The sequence below is a fragment of the Lethenteron reissneri genome, chromosome 14 (assembly GCF_015708825.2).
Source record: "Lethenteron reissneri isolate LAM-NWPU_2019-01 chromosome 14, ASM1570882v1, whole genome shotgun sequence".
Taxonomy (NCBI): Eukaryota; Metazoa; Chordata; class Hyperoartia; order Petromyzontiformes; family Petromyzontidae; genus Lethenteron; species Lethenteron reissneri.
In genome coordinates this window covers 6,600,668-6,621,054 of record NC_083792.1, presented here as the reverse complement: position 1 = coordinate 6,621,054, position 20,387 = coordinate 6,600,668, and the positions used below count along the sequence as shown (strand labels likewise).

Here is a 20,387-nt window from a genome sequence, read left to right as displayed (position 1 = left end):
CCGTCCAGCCTCCGATCGGCTTGCGGCTGTGCCCAGGGCATTGTGGGTTAAGCCGCGCGATGGTGGCTCGGGTTGTGTCCACATTGCGCGGTTAATGTCAGCGCGAGGGAGGAGGAGAGGCGTGCGTGGTCGATGTTTACCCGCGTTGCGCGTGCTCGCGTGCTCGCGGTAAGTGCGCCGTGGACAGGGGCGGCTGCCCCTGAGATTCTTGTTAAACAACGATTGCTCCGGCTTCACGTCACCGCTTCCTCCTCCTGCACATTGAATTCCAAAGACTCCGACGGAAACATTTGGCACTATTTTTCGTTTCGATTTCAAGCTTTCGTGACTGCAGGGATTCATATTTTTGGTTCTTTCGGTAAAGTCACGTAGAAGGGAAATAATACAATAATAAGAATAAAACATAATAAAATAATATAAAATAAAATAAAAAGAAAATATGATGTTTTATTGTTATTATTTTATTATTTCCCTTCTACGTGACTTTACCGAAAGAACCAAGAATACCATTTTTCGTGTTTTATTATTGCCTCTTTGATGGCTAATGTGTACGAATCCATCATCTTGTGTGATTTCTAAGCGCACGACTGCCCTATGTTCTTATGCATATTTGATAAGCGAAGTAAATGTTTGTACCTGTATGATTATTAAGCCCAGAATAATTTATATTTCTCGTGCTCTGACACATTGTCACAAGTTGGGGTCTCGATTCGATACAAGAATGGGTTATTTCTTGTCTGTCCCATGTGCTCCGTTTCGTTTGTTCTGTCCCATTCATTTCATTAGCCCCAGGGTAATATTTATATTTCGCGTAATTATTGCTTATCGTGCACATTCATGCGCTTTGCATAATGTGCAGAGTAATCGATTCTTACATGCACGATTTGATGCGTCCATATTAGCCAGTGTTAACCAAATACTTGCCAACAATTGCTGTATGATGTTTTAAGATTACCCTAATTGTAATTGGACCTGTCCACCCAGAAGAAGTCACTCCAGGCTTTTCCAGTCGAGGTCACTCGAGGTTGAGAACTCGTGTCCTGATGAAACACGAACCACGTTCCAGCGTTCACTTTCACCATCCGCACAACAAGCGTAACACAAATTGTACGTGAAAATAATTTGGTTGAAAACGTTTGGCGATTGCTGAAATTATTGCCAAGCGAGTGCGGACCAAGTGTGGTTCTCGCGCAGAGTAGTAATTTTCGGCGTCGTTTAGCATTCATGTCCGTGCCGTCTTTAGCCAGACAGATCTCTGGTTGCTCCCCGTGGTGGTGGAAGAGCGCTCGGGGTTGTCTAGTGGCATCGCCACGTTATTAAAATGTTATTTAATAATACTGCGTCCAAGTGGCCGTTGTCATGTACGAAATAGCCCAATAGGCCCTGAATGGAAATGCTGTAGCGCGTTGAAATGCAATGCACGCAGCAATTATTTCGAGCCTTTTTATTTTGCTTATTTATTTATGTAGGGTTTAACTTTTATGAACATGTCAGCGTTAAGTAATGTACTAAACCGCGCTGGCAGTAGGCATTAGCTTGCCTCTCTTCGAGCGAGAAGATCTTTGGACAGATTAAGGACCTAAATTAAATCATTAGGAGGTCTACGGCAGTGCTGCCCCATGAATAAAACATGCATGTTCAAAAAGAAACAACAGTGTCCCTAATTTCCACCCACGTGTTCGCTTCCCAGAGGACTGTGCGCGTCGTTGACCGTCGCACTCCGCTCGCGTGAGTGACAAATAGACCTGGCGGTGAAGATACACGGGGAATTACAATATCTCCGTGAAGCTAAACAGTCGGCCCGCACTCGAGCGAGGTAATCTCTGCGAGGTCGCGTGTCGCAGGCGTGCCGCGTGGCTCTGAGCACGGTGTTCCAGTGGCCGTGTTGCCGGCTGTCGCTAAATCAGCTCAAAACCCACCACAGCGGCGCTTCTGTTGCCCTGTCAACAACAAAAAAAGAATCTGCGTCAAACTTTAAAAGTTGAGCGGCTGACATGAGCGGCGCAGTACCTGTAGTGGGTTTATTTACTCCATTAGCATGTTTATTGCCGTAATCTGTTGTAATTTTCAGAGTGTGCAATATACTATGCGGCGCCATTGCCGCGTGTAATTAATCCACTTTATTATCTGACTCGATACATAATTGCGGCCCTGGTCCCTCCAGATGTGGTGGAGTGAAAGGGGAGTGGTGAATTAGCGCCATGGTTGGAAGCGCCCTGTGCACATATCAGTCACTGTCGAGTGATTAACCCTCTCCGTGCCGAGGCTCGCGGCGGCGCTCAGCGTGACATAACGGCTCGCTTACACGTGGCTCAGCGCGGCGGTTTCACACGGACACCGGCTCGCTCCGGTTGTTCCCTGCGGTACCCCCGTTCCCGTCGGCGTACCGGTCGGCACGGCGTATCCCGCAGACGACAGCGCTCCAGCGTTTGCCGAGGCCCCGTTTTATGTGTTGATCACGGCGCAGGTTGGAGAGCGCGTGCGTCGTGGCGTTAATGCTCCTCGCGGATGAACACGATGGGCCGCGACGTTGCACCGCTGCGGACCCAGTCTCTTAATGTGTTTGCCAGCCAAATTGCCCTTCACACATCGCCACACGCATGTTGCCGTGGTAAATCCAGATAACCGTCTCACCGTTACCGCACGTGCAAAGCGGGGCTTCTCCACGGGGCTTCATTTATCACGGAATATTCTTTGGGGCGCCGAAAGACCGGAGTAGGTGGCACGTGACCCTACAGCTCACAGCGAGAGGGATACTGGAGGCGGTGTGCCGTGTGTGGAAATATTTTCTGGATCACTGACCCAGACAGACCTGGCTTTGCAATTTCCCACCTTCTCCTGTCAATGAAAAGCTGCTCCTGCACCATGGGGCATCGATGTGGCACCGCGGGAGTGGCGGGCACCAAGCTTATTTCTCAGAAGAAAATCTGAATCTATAATTTGTCAATATCTCGCATCGCTTGCTCATGCCTTCTACGCCTCGGAGAGACGGGTCTCCCTTGGGCACAGAGTGATCAAGTAATACAATCAAACCTGCTGGTTCAAAGTGTCTCTGTCAGTCACTTGCACATGTTTTAGATTTCTTTGTAAACACACGGCCTTATTTTTAATGACGGCAAGTTGATTTCATTTCCGGAGTTGGTTTAGACATTTCTTGAAATAGATTTACTGTCTCAAGTCGCGACTTTTGTTTTTCTTTCGTGCTTTGTTGCTTTCTTTCATTATTGCCGTGGTATTTTTTGGAGTTTAGCATGTGGGCCATCTCCGCCTTATTGCTCGGAGTCATCAGGGAATTGAATCGTACGAGTCGTGACGGCGATGTGTTGTTTGTCGGATAACTCGATAAATGTCTGTTCTGAAACAAAACACAGATGAGCTCTTAAATAATCCACGGCATGTTTTTTTTTTTAATGAGACTCAGGCTTTTTATCCATAAATCATCATTTAGAATGTATCTCCAATGTTTGAGACTTTTCATTTTCCACGTGTTTATTTATACCTGTTTTTTGTTGTTGTTGTTGTAATAAGACCAATGTAGAGTTGGTGGCGCGTTGATTCACACGCTTGCCCCATGAACCCAGTGACCCGAGTTCCGTGTATGTGCCAGTGTGTATGTGTCCGTGTGTATCTGGCCATGTATATGTGTGTCTCTGCCTGGCTGTGTGTGTGTCTCTGGTGGTGTCGAAACGACGTGAAACTAAGCAATTTACAGGGTAGGTGGAGGCGAAGGCCGAGGCGACGGATAAGGGAATAAAAACTGCTTTTGTGTTAAGTTTGTCGTCCTTCCGCCACACCTCTGATTAGCACGATTGGCTACGTCGGGGGTGAAAGAAGTCCAGCGTACACAGAAGGATGGATGCTGTCAGCGACGTAAGTGCGGGTTGAGGCGACGCACATCGTTTAGCGGTATTAGGGGCGGTCCATAAATGACGTCACGCACCTGGGGGGGGGGAGGGGTCAGACATTTGTGACGATGTGTGACAAGGGTTTGAGAAATGTGACGTCACATCAAAATGCGCAACTTTAAATAAATCTAGACAACACGTTCTACCTAATTAAATAGACTTTTTCATAAATGTTTTCTCCTACAACATCAGAGTGCAGCGCCACATTAAATACGCACGACAATGACAATAGTTTAAAGCGATTTGGAGCATGTTTTTTTTTTTTGGGGGGAGGGGGCAGAGCATTGTGACGTCATTTGAGGGGGGGGGTCTGACTTTTTGTGACGCTGTGTGGCGAAGGTGGGAGGGTTAAAAATCGTCAAATCGCGTGACGTCATTTATGTACGTCCCCTTAACAATAAAGTGACGACGTCAAAGGGGGCAGGCGTACATCGGGGTATTAGTGTATTATTCTTATATTTACTATTGCGATGTATCCCTTTTAAGTTACTCAAGCGAGGCAGACAGGCAGCTGTTATGTTTGTATTTTATTTTATTATGTTTTATTTTTATTATTTTATTGCTTCCCTTCTACGTGACTTTACCGAAAGAACCAAGAAGAAGTATGTTTGTCTTGTTGTAATCACGCCAATGTGGACTTATTTAGTTTGTTACCGCTGCGAGCGTTCGCCCGCTCGCTTCTCCCCGCCCCGGGACCCCGTGGCGCGCCGCCTTCTCGCTTAGGGGCCGTCCATAAATGACGTCACGCGATTTTGGATAATTTTTTTACCCCCCCCTCCCGTCGTCACACGGCGTCACAAAAAGTGTGACCCCCCCTCTCAAATGACGTCACAAAGCCCTGCCCCCCCCAAAAAAACTGCTTCAAATCGCTTGAAACTATTGTCATTGTAGTGTGTGTTTAATGTGGCGCTGCACTCTGATGTTGTAGGAGAAAACATTTATTTAAAAAGTCTATTTAATTAAGTAGAACGTGTTGTTTATATTTATTTAAAGTTGCGCATTTTGATGTGATGTCACATTTCTCAAACCCCCCTCGTCACACATCGTCACAAATGTCTGACCCCCCCCCACCCCCCAGGTGCGTGACGTCATTTATGGACGGTCCCTTGGCCAGCACGACGCACGCGCCCCGTTTGCCGAGTCGGGGGGTTCGCATGCGCAAAAGGTAGCGGCTATTTATTTCTCTTTCCGTCGCTCGCGTTTCTCGCCTTGGCTGCAAATTGCTCGGCGCCTCTTCATTTTAATGAAGGGGATTGTCAACAGCGGAAAAGCGACAGCTGCACTGGAATAATTCCTGGCAAAATATGATCCTTTGTTGACGAGGCGTTTGGCTAAATGAAAGCATACTTTAATTAGAACAACTTTTGAGACGTAACGAACGGATTTGAAGCTTTCGTGACTGCAAGGATTCATACTCTTAGGTTTTTTCCGTCATCAGGTCCCAGAATTGTGTTGCCTCCGAAACGTCGTGATTTATTATTTTATTTCTATTATTTCTATTATTTTTATTATTTATTTTTACCGACGTGACTTTACGGAAAAAACCTACGAGTATGTAACGAACGGCGCACAACTCGGGGGGGCAAACTTTTCCCTTTACACGATCCCTGCTGAAGATCGCTTCCCGCCTCTGCGCCGTGGGCAGCGCCTGCGGAGATTCACCGCCCCCCTTCCACCCCCCTCCCGAGATTCAAGTAGAGGTAAAAGTGCAGCGCTGCGATGGCTTGCTCATGCCACTGCTTATGGGTGGACCCCTACTCGAGGGAGCTCTAGAGAGATCTTCTTCCACACTGGCACGACCTCTTTGAAAAGGTGGGAGTTACCCACACTTTACCCCACCGCATGCGACCTGCCAGTCGATGAACTATCGATTTATGCTGCTGGATTGCAATTCCAGTGCGCTGAAAATCGTTACGCCGCGCCAGCATCTCCCAAAATTCGATATTTTTTCAATTTGCGGTTCAATTCAAGAATTGTTTCTCTTTTTAACACTGAATGTGCTTGAATGTAGCAGCCACTAGACGGGTTTGTGAGTGGCACGAGAATCCAATTAAATACAATGTAACATGTACTGCCAACATATAAAACACATTGATTCTCGCACACATGATTCCATGCGCGTGTCAGGTTTGTGAATCAATATTAATCGATCAATCACAGGATCATCGCACCTATAACACCCGTGCTTAACGTAGAACACCAATCGAGACGACGTTTGATTTCCTCCCCCCCCTCCAGTGTTGTATTCCCATTGAACCCCACATCGAGATGCTTTGGACATTTCTGCTCAGCCACAGCGTAAGGTAGCCACGGATTTAATTATATTACACCGGATCGTTTTAAGGGTCACGGGTGCGCTGTGTGTGTGCGCGCGCCGGAGCGCGTATGAAGACGTAGATTAACACAATGAAGTTTTCCCATTAATTGAGTTTCACGGTAGATGGTTTACGCACGCACGCACGAGCTCCCGCAATATGCACGAGTAACGGTGCAGCGATTTGTAAGCGAGTGGCTCGTTGGGGCATGCCGCTCGCATCCTCTGTCCGGATCGACTCGCATGCGGGCGGTGCGCAGCGCCCGCCGCGTGACCGTGACGCGCGTTCGAATTTTCGGGGCTGGCGGTTTGGGAAACAATTTGAGTTAGTCATACCTGTCAACCCCTTATCAGTGGGCTACCTTATTACAGACAAATTCAGACCTTATTGGTCACCCCGTACCCTTATAAATCTCAACGTTCGTGCTACAAAGTCCCATCGCAAGGGAGATAAACACAAACAAATGGACAAAATATATATTTTTGCCCGAATTGAAACGGCTGTACGCCGTATGGACCTGAAAACTCAATTTCTCTGTACAAGAATACGGGGTCAACCGCATGGGTTGACAGCCATGATAATTACCTTTTATTTTAGCGTTGGGCGACGTCGGCGATAACATTGGGCAACACCGAGGTTTAATCAGCGGAGGGGACCGGGGCAATTAAAACAACTGTGTGTATGCACTTCGTTGATGGATGCGGCTTCAGACAAAAACTCGGGGTTTTAATGCGGTACAATTTGCTTTTAATAAAGCGTACAACATACTAAGTGATGATTAAGTAATCCACGCTCATGTAGATTAGTTAATTTGTGCGACATGACTTGGAACATGAAGCAGTTGGTCTTCCTCTGAATTGATGCGCGTGACTGCGTGGAGGGTGCATGTGTGTGCGTGGAGTGTGCATGTGTGTGTGTATGCAAATGTGTGCCTCTGCATGCTTATGTCTAGCCGTGCCTTTGCTTTTTGTATGATTGAGCTGTGGTATCGTAGTGGCCAGCGCACTGCGCTACGAAGCCGGTGACTTGAATTCGATTACCGACCACGGCTACCGTCATTGGCGAACGACATCCGAATTGGTCCAGGACATGCCCTAGATTGACTCAACCATAAATGGGTATGTGGAGCAATGTGTCAACTCCAACCTTACTGGTGGAATGGTGCTCGCTGTTGACACCACTCCCTTTTGTGCCGCCAGCCTTAAATACTCACTCACGAACGAACACCGCTTGCCCCAACGGTCTGTATGGCTGTACTACAGGAGGATCGTGCGTCAATTGTAATCAATTCCACATTCTCACGATACGCGCATTAAATCGTCTGTGCAAGATTTTGTTGTTGTTGCAATTTATATACAAATATGGCACTGTTACGTTCAGAATAGCGTTACGTTCAGGGTAATAAAACGAGTCGTAATCCATCCACCGATGGATGAAGGCCTCACCAAGCAGTAACCATCTCTCACAGTCCCATGGTCTCGCAATGCAACATCTAGTTCCATCACTCCATCTCCATGGTGGCCGTAAGGCAATGAAACTTAACAAGGATGAACCAGTTTGCAGTTGCCTCATAGGGCCTGCTGCTGCCAAAAATAATATGGCCACATATTGTGACTCTTTTGTGAGTTGGTGGTCTGGGCAAGGCTGATGCATTCTACACATAGGTTGGTGATGACACGTGACATGCGTAGCATGATAGAACCAATCCAGTTTTCAGGATGGTGCCTCTTGCTGCCTATAAATCACCTTTGGCACGCATGATTAACTTTATATTACATCGATTGTGAGAGATGGCGGTGGCTTGGAGAGGCCTTCATCCAGCGGTGAATTGACCGTGTCTGATAATGATGACGATTACTCTTAAGTTCTGCACGTCCGCGCAGTGGGATACATGTCTCTGCGTGGGCACGTCCTGGTCGTGCGGAGTATTGGTGTCTATGTGCGTGTGTGCAATATTTATCTTGGGAGGCAGCGGCGTGCTGGATCGCCCGCTGCGCACGCGTCCTCGTGGTTTTAATTCGGTTCCCGAACACGCCGCGTCGGTGGCGGTCGGCCTCCGTCCCAGCGGCGAGGCTCGCTGACGGCGAGTTGGCCTGGCAGGCGACGATCGCGTACGCGTCCAGGTCGATGTCTGTAACGCGTGCGCATGCTGCCCTCTAGTCGGTCCACTGCTGGATGAGGGCCTCCCTACGCCGTGTGTGTCTGCTTGGCCACGGCTGGTCAGTGCGTGGTGGTGAAAGCCGTGAGCGAAGACGTGGGAGCATAGAAGCACGGTCCAACAACGTATTTGGCTGTTCTTCCCCCTCGTGGCATAGTAGCCTCGCAGCAGCCTATGATACCTGTTATGCATGGCGATCTAATGCAAGCGCTATACAAAGCCTACACACGACGGTTTTACATTTGTGCAAATGCAGAAAGATGTTTTATTAGAAAAATATATTATTCTGTATTTACGGATTTAATAACACCCACTTGGTTATTTTACAATCGTTATTTTAAAAGAATGTCGATAAAATGCGTGCTTATATCTTTATAGGGCGAACAGGTACATTGGCTTGCCTGGATCTCTGTTAGGCCCATCCAGACTATGATAGAGAGGCTTTGGACCTTCCCACGCTGTCCCATTTTAACGACAAAAGACAAGAACCTTGACTGCAATGGTTTTGTGATGTGCGATTTTGTCGCAAAACAACATCAGCATCTTTTTTCACAGTGTGTAGCTCAACATTCTAAAGAGTACAACAAATTCTCGTTGGCCTAACGTGGCGACCGCTGTCCTTGTCCGTGTGCAGACCAACATCCCCTTCCTGCAGAATGTCCTCAGCAACTCCCAGTTCGTGTATGGCACCGTGGACACGCAGTTCATCGGCGAGAACCCGGAGCTCTTCAACCTCAAGCTCGGTCAGAACCGTGCCCAGAAGCTGCTCTACTACCTGGGTAGGCCTCGGGTGTGTGCACGGTGGCACACAGCCTTGGTTTCTGTCACGGGCGGCTGAAACCCAGATCCGAACCCCATGATCTGAGCAGAGCTGGTTCAGCGCTCTCTCATCGCCTTAGATCGTCTGGCTACCTCGCTTTCGGAAAGAAAAACTTTTAACTGCGCGAACAAATATTTATTAAATTGGGCAGAGAGTGCGGTGGGCATGGGCAGGACGTGTCGCTCGAGGTTGCGAAGACGTGATCGAGACTAACGATGGAGTGAGGCAGCCAAGGGAGAGAACGCGCCCGAGAGGACGTCCGCCGTGGACACGGAGCGATGAGAGGGGCTCGTGTGTTCCATTGGGTTGTGCATTGTAGGAGTGTGGTGAATGCAGGGGCTTGGAGAGGCCTTCATCCAGCAGTGGATGGATCATTGCGAGCGAAGCTGCTGCAGTTTTTGTCACCTTGGCTGATGATGATAATGATCACGATAACTATGTTGATGTCGGAATGTGCCCACACTCAGGTCAAAGAATAAGAATGTTATTTGTAAAGGGTAGGCGCCGCAGATATATTGTTAGGCGCACACCGAGGCTCCCCGCTGTGTGAGTGCTGTGGGGTCCAATCCGGGCTCAATTTGTCGATGACAGCCGCGACGTGCCTTGCCTCAAGATACGGGGCGCTGTAGCGCCACGCTCCATCACCGCTAACAGTAGCTCGGTAACTTTTGAGAAGTTGCCGCTCGCACAAATAAAGCAGTGGAGGAAACAGCACGATTAATGACGACGTCGGTTGCTTTTTTCATTTCAGTTTTTGGTTGGAGATGTCGGAACAATTGGACATTGTGCCGTCACCACCTCCCCCCCCCCAGGTCACGTGATGGTGAATGGAGCCATGACCCCGCTTCCAGTCAAGGCCAAGGTCACCGACGTCGATCCAGTGGTGCCGGACGTCCCTCTTGGTAATGGATTCGCTTCCACAATCGATCCGCTTCTCACAGCCGGGCGAGCTAGATGGACCGAATGGCCCCCTCTCGTTTGTGACTCTTCTTATGTTCTTATTTACGTTGTGTAATGACGCGATCTGTGCATGCCATCAGCATCATCATCGTACTCATTCAGTATTTCAATAATTTAACCCACCACCTGCCCGTGACCTTTGGTGATGTTTAGGGGTCACTTTTTTTTTTCAAGAATCGTTTTTTTGTTGTTGTTTTTGATCTCGTACTGTCTCATTCACAGCAGCAGGATGTTAACTTCCTCGCCTGGTATACAGGAGGTCGTGGGTTCGATCCCGACCCTGACGGCTGTATATTTGGAGTTTGCATATTTTCCCCGTGGTCGCATGAATATATTTCCGGTTCCTCCGGTTTTCCCTCCACATTTAGAAACTCGCCTTTAGAGTATTTGGCTGCTGTAACTTGCCACATGATGATAAGCCACTTCGTTGAGCTATTGTTTGTGGCCCGGTCACTCCTGGTAATTTTCACACATTGTAAATTATCCACGCTTCCATGTACGATGCTGCGCACGATTGTTAGCAATTCATCAACTCATCGTTACCTGCCTTTTACTTCGTATCGCATTGACTTGTGAGATGCATTTTTGTAAAGCACAATTAGCTAAACTTATCAAAACTGAGAAATTTTAATGAATCACGATCACATTTGTTGTACTCATTTTAAAGTGATGCCACCTACGCGCGCTTCGCACACGGGGACCCAGCGTGGCATCTGCCGCCTGGCTAGCGGCGTAAATAGCGGCGCTCGTGCCAACGTGCGAGAGTGGAAACTTGTCACGGAGGAATCCAATTGGAGCCGAGCGCTCATTGGAGCTTTAATCGACAATAGCGATGATCCTCAAACCTTAGCTATCGCCGTTAATTCCATATTCATTCCCAGAGAGCGTAGTGAATATCTCACGAGGTTAGAAGTGTCTTTTTTTCTGCATGAGGCCACATTTACACGCGGCATGATCGGGCGAATGCTGCGGCGTGACGGCTCGAGACGAGACGTAACAAATGGGAAGTTGATGGCTTTGCGGTGCAGTGGTGGTGGTGGCGGCGAAGCCGTATCTGGAGTTATTACAGTTTATATTTTTTAATGGGCTGGAGGCAAGAGTGTTGATGATTAAACCGTGGAACGCGGGGCCATTAACTGATTGAAGTTGATTTTCAAACCGAGAAAGTTTATTGCCCAGTAATTAGAGTGGATCTTAATCAGCGGAGGGCTTCATCCAACCACACACGATGGTTGGCTGCACCTGGACAGCGACCATGGGGCTTCTGCAACCAAATTAAATGTTTTCTTGTTTTTAATTGAACTCCGTCGTTCACATCGGTTGTTACACGACGAACAAAGAGAAGCAATCACACTTTTGTAAATCTTTAAAACCGCTAAAATGAGCGGCTCTGCACCTACAGGGCAAGAATCGTAGCATTTCCCCACGGATGTAATTAAAGCGAAAATAATGCAACGTTGAGGTGATAAGCATGCGGCTGTGCCACCGCAGGTCTGTGGAGGCACAAACCCAGCTGACCACAGAGAGCGCATAGCAAACTCCAGCAAACCCCAGCACAACGACCCCGCGTTGTTCTGTGAAGGTGTAGATAATGAGCCGCTCGTCTGTGCTCGTCAGCTGGCTGCGACCTGCAAGTGAGGCCTGCAACGATGCGCCTCCCCTGGCGGCCTGATGAATTATTCACCGATCAGCGTCGTGATTCAATTCAAGAAACGGTTGTTTTATTTATACTGTGATGCATTGCAGCATGACAAAGTGGCTCTAAGGGGGCTCGCGCGAACTGACTGCGTACAACGTATACGATCGATTCCCATGCACGATTCGACGTGTATCCTGAGCATAGGAATCACTTTCCGTTGCTCGTCGATTCATCGTCACACGCCTGATGCATGGCCATGCACGATGGATCGCCCTACGACTCGCGTGCGAAGGCAGGTTCATTTGCGTGGATGAGTTGACTGTTCCTTACCTATACACAGGGGAGTTCATTCATCCACGCAGGGCTTAATTTCTCGCCCGATAATTACTGGCTTACTGGTAGACTCGAGTACGTGGCATGCGGCGAGTACGCACGGCCATAGAGAGAGGCATTGTGGATGTGGTGTGCTGGGTGCGTAATTATATTCTGGGTCGCTGATCCACACATACCTGGCTGAAAGCTTGCGTCTTGTTCACTTCGCACTCACCTGCTTGCAGCTTAGCCGATTGTACGCTCTGGCCGTAGAACACACCCCAGGTAAGTTGATGGCGCGTACCGCTTTGCTCCCGTCGGGATTCCGGGACGTGCTGGTGACACGGCCCCGAGGCCTTCACCACGGCAGTGTGGAAGCACCGCGGCCTGCTGCTCATGGACACCACGTTTCGCGACGCGCACCAGTCACTGCTGGCGACGCGCGTGCGCACGCACGCACGACCTCACGGCCATCTCTCTGTTCGTCGCTCACTCCTTCGGCAACCTGTACAGCATCGAGAACTGGGGAGGTGAGTGGCGCCCAGCTCAACCGCCCTCCCCCGCCGCCCCTTCCCACCCCGCGGGGTTGCGCGTATAACCCCGGAGGTGATGTCGGTGGCGTTGAATATGGCTCGGCAGTCTTGAGTGGCTCGCTATTGGAAGCTTGTAATTTCAAATCCTGGTTGGAGGTTCACTCGGACGATCATCTCTTCTTCCCAGAGTTGATAAAAAAAACTAAGCTTTGGGAATTCGGCTTTTTTTTTTTTACAATGAACTCAACCTTGTTATTATGCCAGCTAAGGCCCCACTGAGCTATACAGCTCTTTCTTTAGAAACGACCTGGCCACAATGAATAGCTCAACGAAGTGGCTTATCACGTGGAACTTGATAGCAGTCAAATACTCTGAAACAGCTGTTGTCCTACGGATATTTCTCACCCCCACCAAATGAGCGCTGGGAACATCGACCACTGGCTCAGGGTTGTAAACGGGAGGTGAGCACCGCCTCAAGGCTCATTTGAGCAAGAAATCTCCCTGGCTCTTTTTGAGCATGGAGGTTGCCTAGCGGCTACATTGAGCTAATGCCGGAGCAGTCCTCGGGTGTGTGGCGTTGATGAACTCGGCTTCATCATCGATGACGGCAAAAATCCCCCACCAAATAATTTCCAGCCCAGTGCCACCTCCCGCTTGTTTGCTGCCTTGCAACACCGAGTTCGTTTACATTGTTAAATTTGTTTAACGTTCGATACAACTGCTTCATTGTCTAAATAATTACACGTTTCTGTATAAAAAAAAATATTATTCCCGTATTCATAGCATAATCCACAGATAAAGCCCTTTGCTTCCGTTTAAAATCATGAAAGCATCCTACGACATTTAGAAGGCTAAATTGGTGCTGTTCGCTTTGGGAAATGCCGTTTGAGTTAAGATAAAAAAAAAATCTCAATTACTGTTGAGTTTTTGCACCTCGAAGATTCTGTTACAACGGCCTTTGAAAGGCACGAGACTTGAGAAGACTCGACTCGGAACACGACCCGGCGCTCTACCCCAACTAAGCCTGCACCCTGCAGCACCGCGGATCTCGCAAAACAGCACGCGTGTGCGTGGATAAATTGAGGCTTAGCGCCGCGGGATTCCGAATTACTTAGCGGCAGGCCCGGTAGGCTGAGTCTGTAATCGAAACGCCTTACCTTCCCGCCCGTGGACCATCGCCGTGGCCATGACGACGTGTCGGCGAGCGCCGTCAAACGCTTTTGTAGAAGGTGCGCTCAGAAACGACGCGGACACACGTGTCGAGCGTCGCCGGCAAGAAGTGACACGCGGAGGGTTTCACTTCTCCTGGCGTTGCGCGTGTTGGGGTTTGTGTTTAGGGGCGTGTGTGGCACACAGGGCCTCCGTGACACAGTCGCCGGGGATCGCGCCCGATCTCGTCAGATCTGGGAAGTTAAGCAGGGCAGAGCCCGGATCGTGCTTGGATGGGCGACCGCCACGCATGTGCAGGTGTTGCAGGCCGCGAGTTTAATTGGCTGGGCGGCAGGGGCCACGCAGCGAGATCCATTGTTGTACCCTACTTCTGTGCACACACGTCTATGCACCCCGAGTTCACCAACCAGCCCGACGTGGTTAAGTATGGTCAAATAACCACGACCGTCCACACGGCGTTTGCGTCGCCGCTCGCCGCTGTGGTTTTTTAATCTAACAATAGATTGCCAGATTCCATCGTAATGTTTTTCTATATTCATTATATTTTTCCCAGTATTAGTAAAATTGTGCTATGTTATGCGACTGCGAATAGATTCCATTCTGTCACACAGCAGTGTTCCACCCTTCATCTTCTAAAACAGCCCACGGAAGCGGACATCTCAGAGCTAAATTTGAGATTCCTTCGAGTGACTCCAGTTCATGCAGCAGGGGGCAGCAGTTTCTCGCCGGCTCTATCCCTGAGGGTCATGCTCATCGCATGACAGCCAAACATATCTGAAATTCCACACGCTCATATTTTGCCAAACTAAGTCCAGAACCAAATTTAACGCGTAATTGGAGGCCATCAGCTTGAGATCACCTTTGAGAACCTGGTTTAATCCCAGGCGACTTAAACCTGGATTCCAACCCAGACTCTCAGCGGTGCCAGCTCAGCACTCTGACCTGTGAGCCACCCAGGCTGCCACTATCGATGGGTAATTTTAAGAGCAATAAAAACCGATGCTCTCTGCAGTGTGGCCGTGAGTGGGGGCTGCCGCTTCCTGTCAGGGACCACCACCGTCTACATTCGCCCTGGTCGGTCTCCCACAGCGATGGAGAGAATCTCATTCCGTGTGACACAGTTTACTGACCGAGCGCTGCCTTTTTTATTGCCATCTTCCCGCTTTCATTTTCGAGCTGTCACACGCGGCTCGCTGCCAGCGGGGTGGAACGAGAGCGGCTCGCGGTGGCACCGATGTCCGGCTGGGGCGTTGTCCCCCAAATTCGCACACGCGAGTTCGATTGCCACCACGAAAAAACGGCGAGCGCCGGTGGAGGGCGGGCGTTCGACTCGTTTGATCCCGTTCTCGCGCGACGGGCCCGAGTCGCGGGATTACTCGTGGACAGAGGGCACCTTTGGGATGCGGGGTCAGAGAGGTCAAGGTCGTCGCGGCCAAAGCCTTGAGGGCACTACACCTCGCTGTCACATCCTCCTTTCTGCCAGAGCCCACAGTTGTTAAGTCTATCCCCGAGATTGAAGGATCACTCATTCATCCCCACGTCTGCCTCTTCCTCTTGTGACATGGGTGACACCTCCTTTAAGGACCACTCTGACAGTCTCGTCACCTCCATCGTCCGGGTTTAGATCTTCTCCTTCATCGCCGACCTCTCCAATGGCCGTCGCGTTTACCTGCCCTCCTCCACCTTGCACGCGCGTCCCACCCATCCATCACAACTTCCTCCTTCATAAAACCTAACCCGTCGATAAAATTCCTAGCATCCTGCACGTGCAACCTGTAGTCAGAGACCAGAAGTTGAGTTTGAAATTGCTTTGCTAAAGGCCAACTCTGTGACCCGTACATTTCCACGGACATTATTCCTGCCTCCAACACCCGACCGCTCTACTCCTTCAAAGCGGTTCATGTGGCCCATTGAAGACCCGCCCTGCTAACTCGGCGTGTCAAGCCGGTAAACGAGAGAGTGGATGGGGTTATTTTTTTAGGCATCGCGAAGAAGTGCGATACACCGAGAGGATGTGAGTTACTCGAGACTGTTTGACAAACGAACAAAAGCAGTCTTGCGTCTCAACACCGTGCTGCACAATGGTTGGTTCTCATCTGGGACGAGGTCTCGATGGTCGTCGTCGTCGTTGTCGTTGTTGTGGCTGTTGTCGTTACGGTCGTCATCATCGTCATTGTGTCCGTCGTCGTCGTCATCACCGTGATTGTCGTGGCCGTCGTCATCGTCATCATGGACGTCGTCCTCGTGGCCACCATTGGCGCCGTCGCCGTCGCGGTCGTCGTTCGTCGCCACCGTCATCGTCGTGGTGACCGTCGTCGTTGCTGCTATGGGCGTTGTCATCGCCATTGTCGTCGTCACAAAGTAGAACGAGTGACCGTTGCAACCCTTTCCACTGCGTTGCCCTCAAGACCTCGATGAGAGTTGGGGTGTGAGCTGGCGTACGAACCGCTTCTCCCCGAGCACACATTGAGCATTTGTTTCTTTCCGTTGATGGAGCAGCTCCAGAGTAGCTGTGCACATTAAACTTCCTTTCACTTTCTCTTTCATTAATTTATCTCATACTTAGCGACGGGGCAGAGGAGGGCACTCGTTCTTGTTTGCTGTTTTTGCCGTGTGGCCATTAGTCGGCGCAAGTTTGACCCAGCGCCGTTGCCTTTGAAGAGCGCCTTGGGTCGGAGTGCGTCTGTAAAGTTCCCACCGTCATCCTCGAGCGTCCTCGTTGGCAGGCGCAGGCGTCGTGCGAGCCGGCCAGCCTCCCGGCGGGGCGCACCGAGGTTGCAGCAGGGCCATTAGCGACGGCAGCCGTAGCAGGCCCTAGCGCCGCGGTGGCGAGATGTTAACTACCTCGCCTGGTGTGCAGGAGGTCGTGAGTTCGATCCCGACGCCGGCGCCTGCTGCTGTATATTTGGCGTTTGCGTGTCTCTCTCCTCGTGCTCGTGTGGATTTTTCTCCGGGCCCTCCGGTTTTTTCCACCACCTTTTTTAATCAACATCACGCGTTTAGAGTAATTTACCCATGATAAGCCACTTCGTTGCACTATAATTTGTGGCCAAGCTGCTTCTGAAAAAAGAGCTATGTAGCTCAGTGGGCCTTACCTGGTGTAATACAAATAGTTTAGCTTAGAGCGTGACGTGTGCTGTGACAGCTTGGCGGTTCCCTGTATTTTGATATCTTACATCGGCCACACGCCAATTTGGGAAGATGCGCGTTGAACCGCGGTGGCCTGGCGCCCGTGCGGGAGGCTGCCTCTCATGTTGTGTGCCTGTGTTCGTTTGCATGCGTGGAGTGTGCGCAGGCACGCACGCTCGCGTTATTTTTATCATCTCGCCTTCTTCCCCAAAGAGAGAAAATTGGCGTGAAATCCGGGAAACCCCGGCAGCTCACTCAAAAAACGGGAATTCGTTTTCACGGGATGCTAACCTCGGCCGCGCCACGGTGACCCGCGCTTGCGCCGGCTACGCAGCCTTGCGACAACAAGCTGGGCCGTCACTGTGTGCCAGTGGATCTGACTGTGCCCTTGACAGGGGTGGTGGTGGCTGGTGGTGGTGGCTGGTGGTGGCTGGTGGTGGCTGGTGGTGGTGGTGGTAGCTAGTGGTGGTGGCTGGTGGTGGCTGGTGGTGGTGGTAGCTCGTGGTGGTAGCTAGTGATGGTGGTGGTCACTGGTGGTGGCTGGTGGTGGTAGCTAGTGGTGGTAGCTTGTGGTGGTGGCTGTTTGTGGCTGTTTGTTAGGTGGGTGGTGCTAGTGGCTGGTGACTGTTGTTTGGTGGGTGGTGGTGGCGGCTGGTGGCTGGTGGTGGATGTATTCTGGCCCACGATGCTCTCCTCCCCCGTTCCTGTGTCTGTGGTAGGGAGTCGCCCTTCCCCTGGGATTTGAGGAAATGTCTGCGCCTCTGTCTGTGTGCAACGGTAACGCTTGGGGCGGTTAACGTCCCTTGTTCGTTTCTGCGGTCCACAGTGAAATTGTAAGCAACAGCCTCTACGGGAATAATACTTGACACAAATAATTACCGCTGTAAATGGTGCGCTCTCAGAAAAATGGCCTGTGCAAATGTTTAAACTAGCTATTATTATAGTCTTTGCATTGTTTTAATTTTCCCAAGAAGTCTATTTTTTTTGGTAATTAAGTGTACGCGTATATTTGTGCCATTGTTTTTGTGCAAACGAGTGCCATGGGAACAGATGCCGGTAACGAGCTAATTAATCACGGCCTCGTTTTGGTTCCAGAAAGTGGGTCCGGCGTCTGTTTCACGTTCCCTCGGTTCCCGGCGATTCATCACAGCTGGGCGTGCTCACGACGGGAGTCCGCGGGGAGCGGGGGGTGGTGGAGGGAACCAGTGGTACCGTCCACGGGAGGGGTGAGGACATCTGAGCTCTGGCCGAGTCCTGGCAAGGCAGCAGGGCAGCCAAAGACGGGCGTGACAGGGCAACGAGATTCCGACAAAGTGCAGCGAGCGCTAATCACTGCGAGCAAACAAGTGTCCTTACAGCAGATGGCGGCGTAATTATCGTCGGTTGCGTTGCCGTCATTATTTCTCAGCTCGAGACTTGTTGGTTTTGTTCAGCCCAAGTGTCACGTTGTCCCTTCCATTCTTAGGTGCGAGCGGCGGCTGCACCGTTAGGGAGCGACGTGAGGGCGTCGCGAAAAGCCGCAAAGCGCCAATGCAACGCTCGTTTCAACCGAGTCTCTCTTTGTCGCCTTGAAGGTGTCCTGTAAAGTATCATCTTGATCTGTTTACTGCCTGGTGAAAGCCTCCACAAGCCGCCACTCTGTCAGCCCTCACTGGGGAGCGCGGAAATTGGTGCCGTCACCCCAGTGCTAAGCCGGGCCGACGTCGCGCACTCGGCTCCGCCGCCACGCTCTGCGGTGAACATCGCCTGTCACCTGCTGCAAATGCAGCGCCTGGGTGGCCTGTAACGTGGGCTGTGCGCTACGCTGCTCAGGTAGTGACAAAACCTCAATGCGTGCCTCAATAATACCGCTCTGTAACGGAAAATACACGTGTGTGTGTGTGTGTGTGTAAAATAGGTGACGTTTCAGGCAATTACCCTTCTTAATGGCGCATAGGACAGTGAGAAAGATTGAGTGAATAATAGTTGTCATTTGCACTATATACCATTTACACCATGGGGCCCTCATTATAAAACTGTTACCAGTTAAACAGTCTCAAATTGGCAAATGAATGGGTTACCCTTTTTGGGTATTCACAAACCCTTCACAAATCGAAAAGTAGACGCAGACATTCAATTGTATTAAAAAGTAAAGCCCCGAGGTGGTGACAAACACCATCGCATAAATGTGCCCGAGGTTAGACCCAGCGTTATTAGGTTCTGATCTGTTGTACTCGAGCAGGAACTGCAGTGTTGGTGGAATTCGGAGATTGCCGTTTTGATTCCATATTCTGGCATGACAGGGGATAAAAAAATGGTTCAGGTTTCTCAGACCCCCCCCACCAACCGCTTTTCCACCCAGCAGTATAAATGGGCACACCGCAGCTGATGAGCAGGCCACGCATGCATCCGACGAGATGCATCAATCCCTCTAGCACCTGCAGACGAGCCGATTTCATTCCTCCATCTCCGCGGTGGACGGTTCCTCATGGCGTATTCCCACTTTTGGCTGCTACTCCATCGTTAGCCTCGGCTACCGGCCATCGTCGCCCGCAACCATAACGTGTCCTGCGCCAAGCCCGCTCACTTTTCCTCACAGTCAGTCTATTATCATCGCCTTGCACGTGTGTTTCCCTAATCCACGCACTCCTCTCGCTGTCTCTCAGTGTACAGTAAAACCTTGGATTGCGAGTAACTTGGTCCGCGAATGTTTTGCAAGACGAGCAATTATTTTAAATAAATATTAATTTTATAAACAAGCGAGGCCTTGCAATACGAGTAGTACGTGTATACGCTTTGTCTGCCGAGCGTCACGTGATCACAACTGATATACGAATGCTTTGATATACGAGTGCTTTGGATTACAAACACGTTTCCGGAACGAATTATGCTCGAAATCCAAGGTTTTACTGTACTTAGAAGCCTGCATCTGTCCACGCTTCTCCGCCGTGCTTCTGGGGGAACTGAGAGCCGCAAGGAACGTGTTACCCTGTCGGACGTTGAGGCTGCGATCAGAATCTTCCGCGTGTTTCGCGTGAAAACATTTCCCAAGGGCCGCGGCTGCTTTAAGTTTGCACGAGCAACCACCGTGAGGTCCAGAGCCTTGGCCCTCAGAAGCGCCATTTATTGTTTTGTGGTCGCGCCGCCGCGTCGTGAAAACCGCTCTTCTCCGCCGTGAGCGCCGCCACTCGAATTCAGCTTGAATGCCAAAGTGCGGTGCTGCGGACACTGCGGGCAACACGGGGTGTGCGGTATTTCAAAACGTCCGAGGGAAACGCGTCCATCTCCAACCCCCCGTAACTAAACGTTGATGCTGTGACCGCGAGGGTTGAAGCCTCTGGGTGAGAGAGCGTGTGGCGGTGCTTTTCGACACAACACGCCGGCTTACGCGTCTAAATCTGCTCGGACACGGTGTTAATCATTAGCAACTGCGTTCGTGCCCTGAAGCTCACATATCCATCACGATA

General features: G+C 50.4%; 1 pseudogene; it reads left to right on the top strand.

Moving 5' to 3' along the window:
- Nucleotides 1-20,387, top strand: part of LOC133342170 (pyruvate carboxylase, mitochondrial-like) — a 48,346-nt pseudogene that overhangs the window by 3,997 nt on the left and 23,962 nt on the right.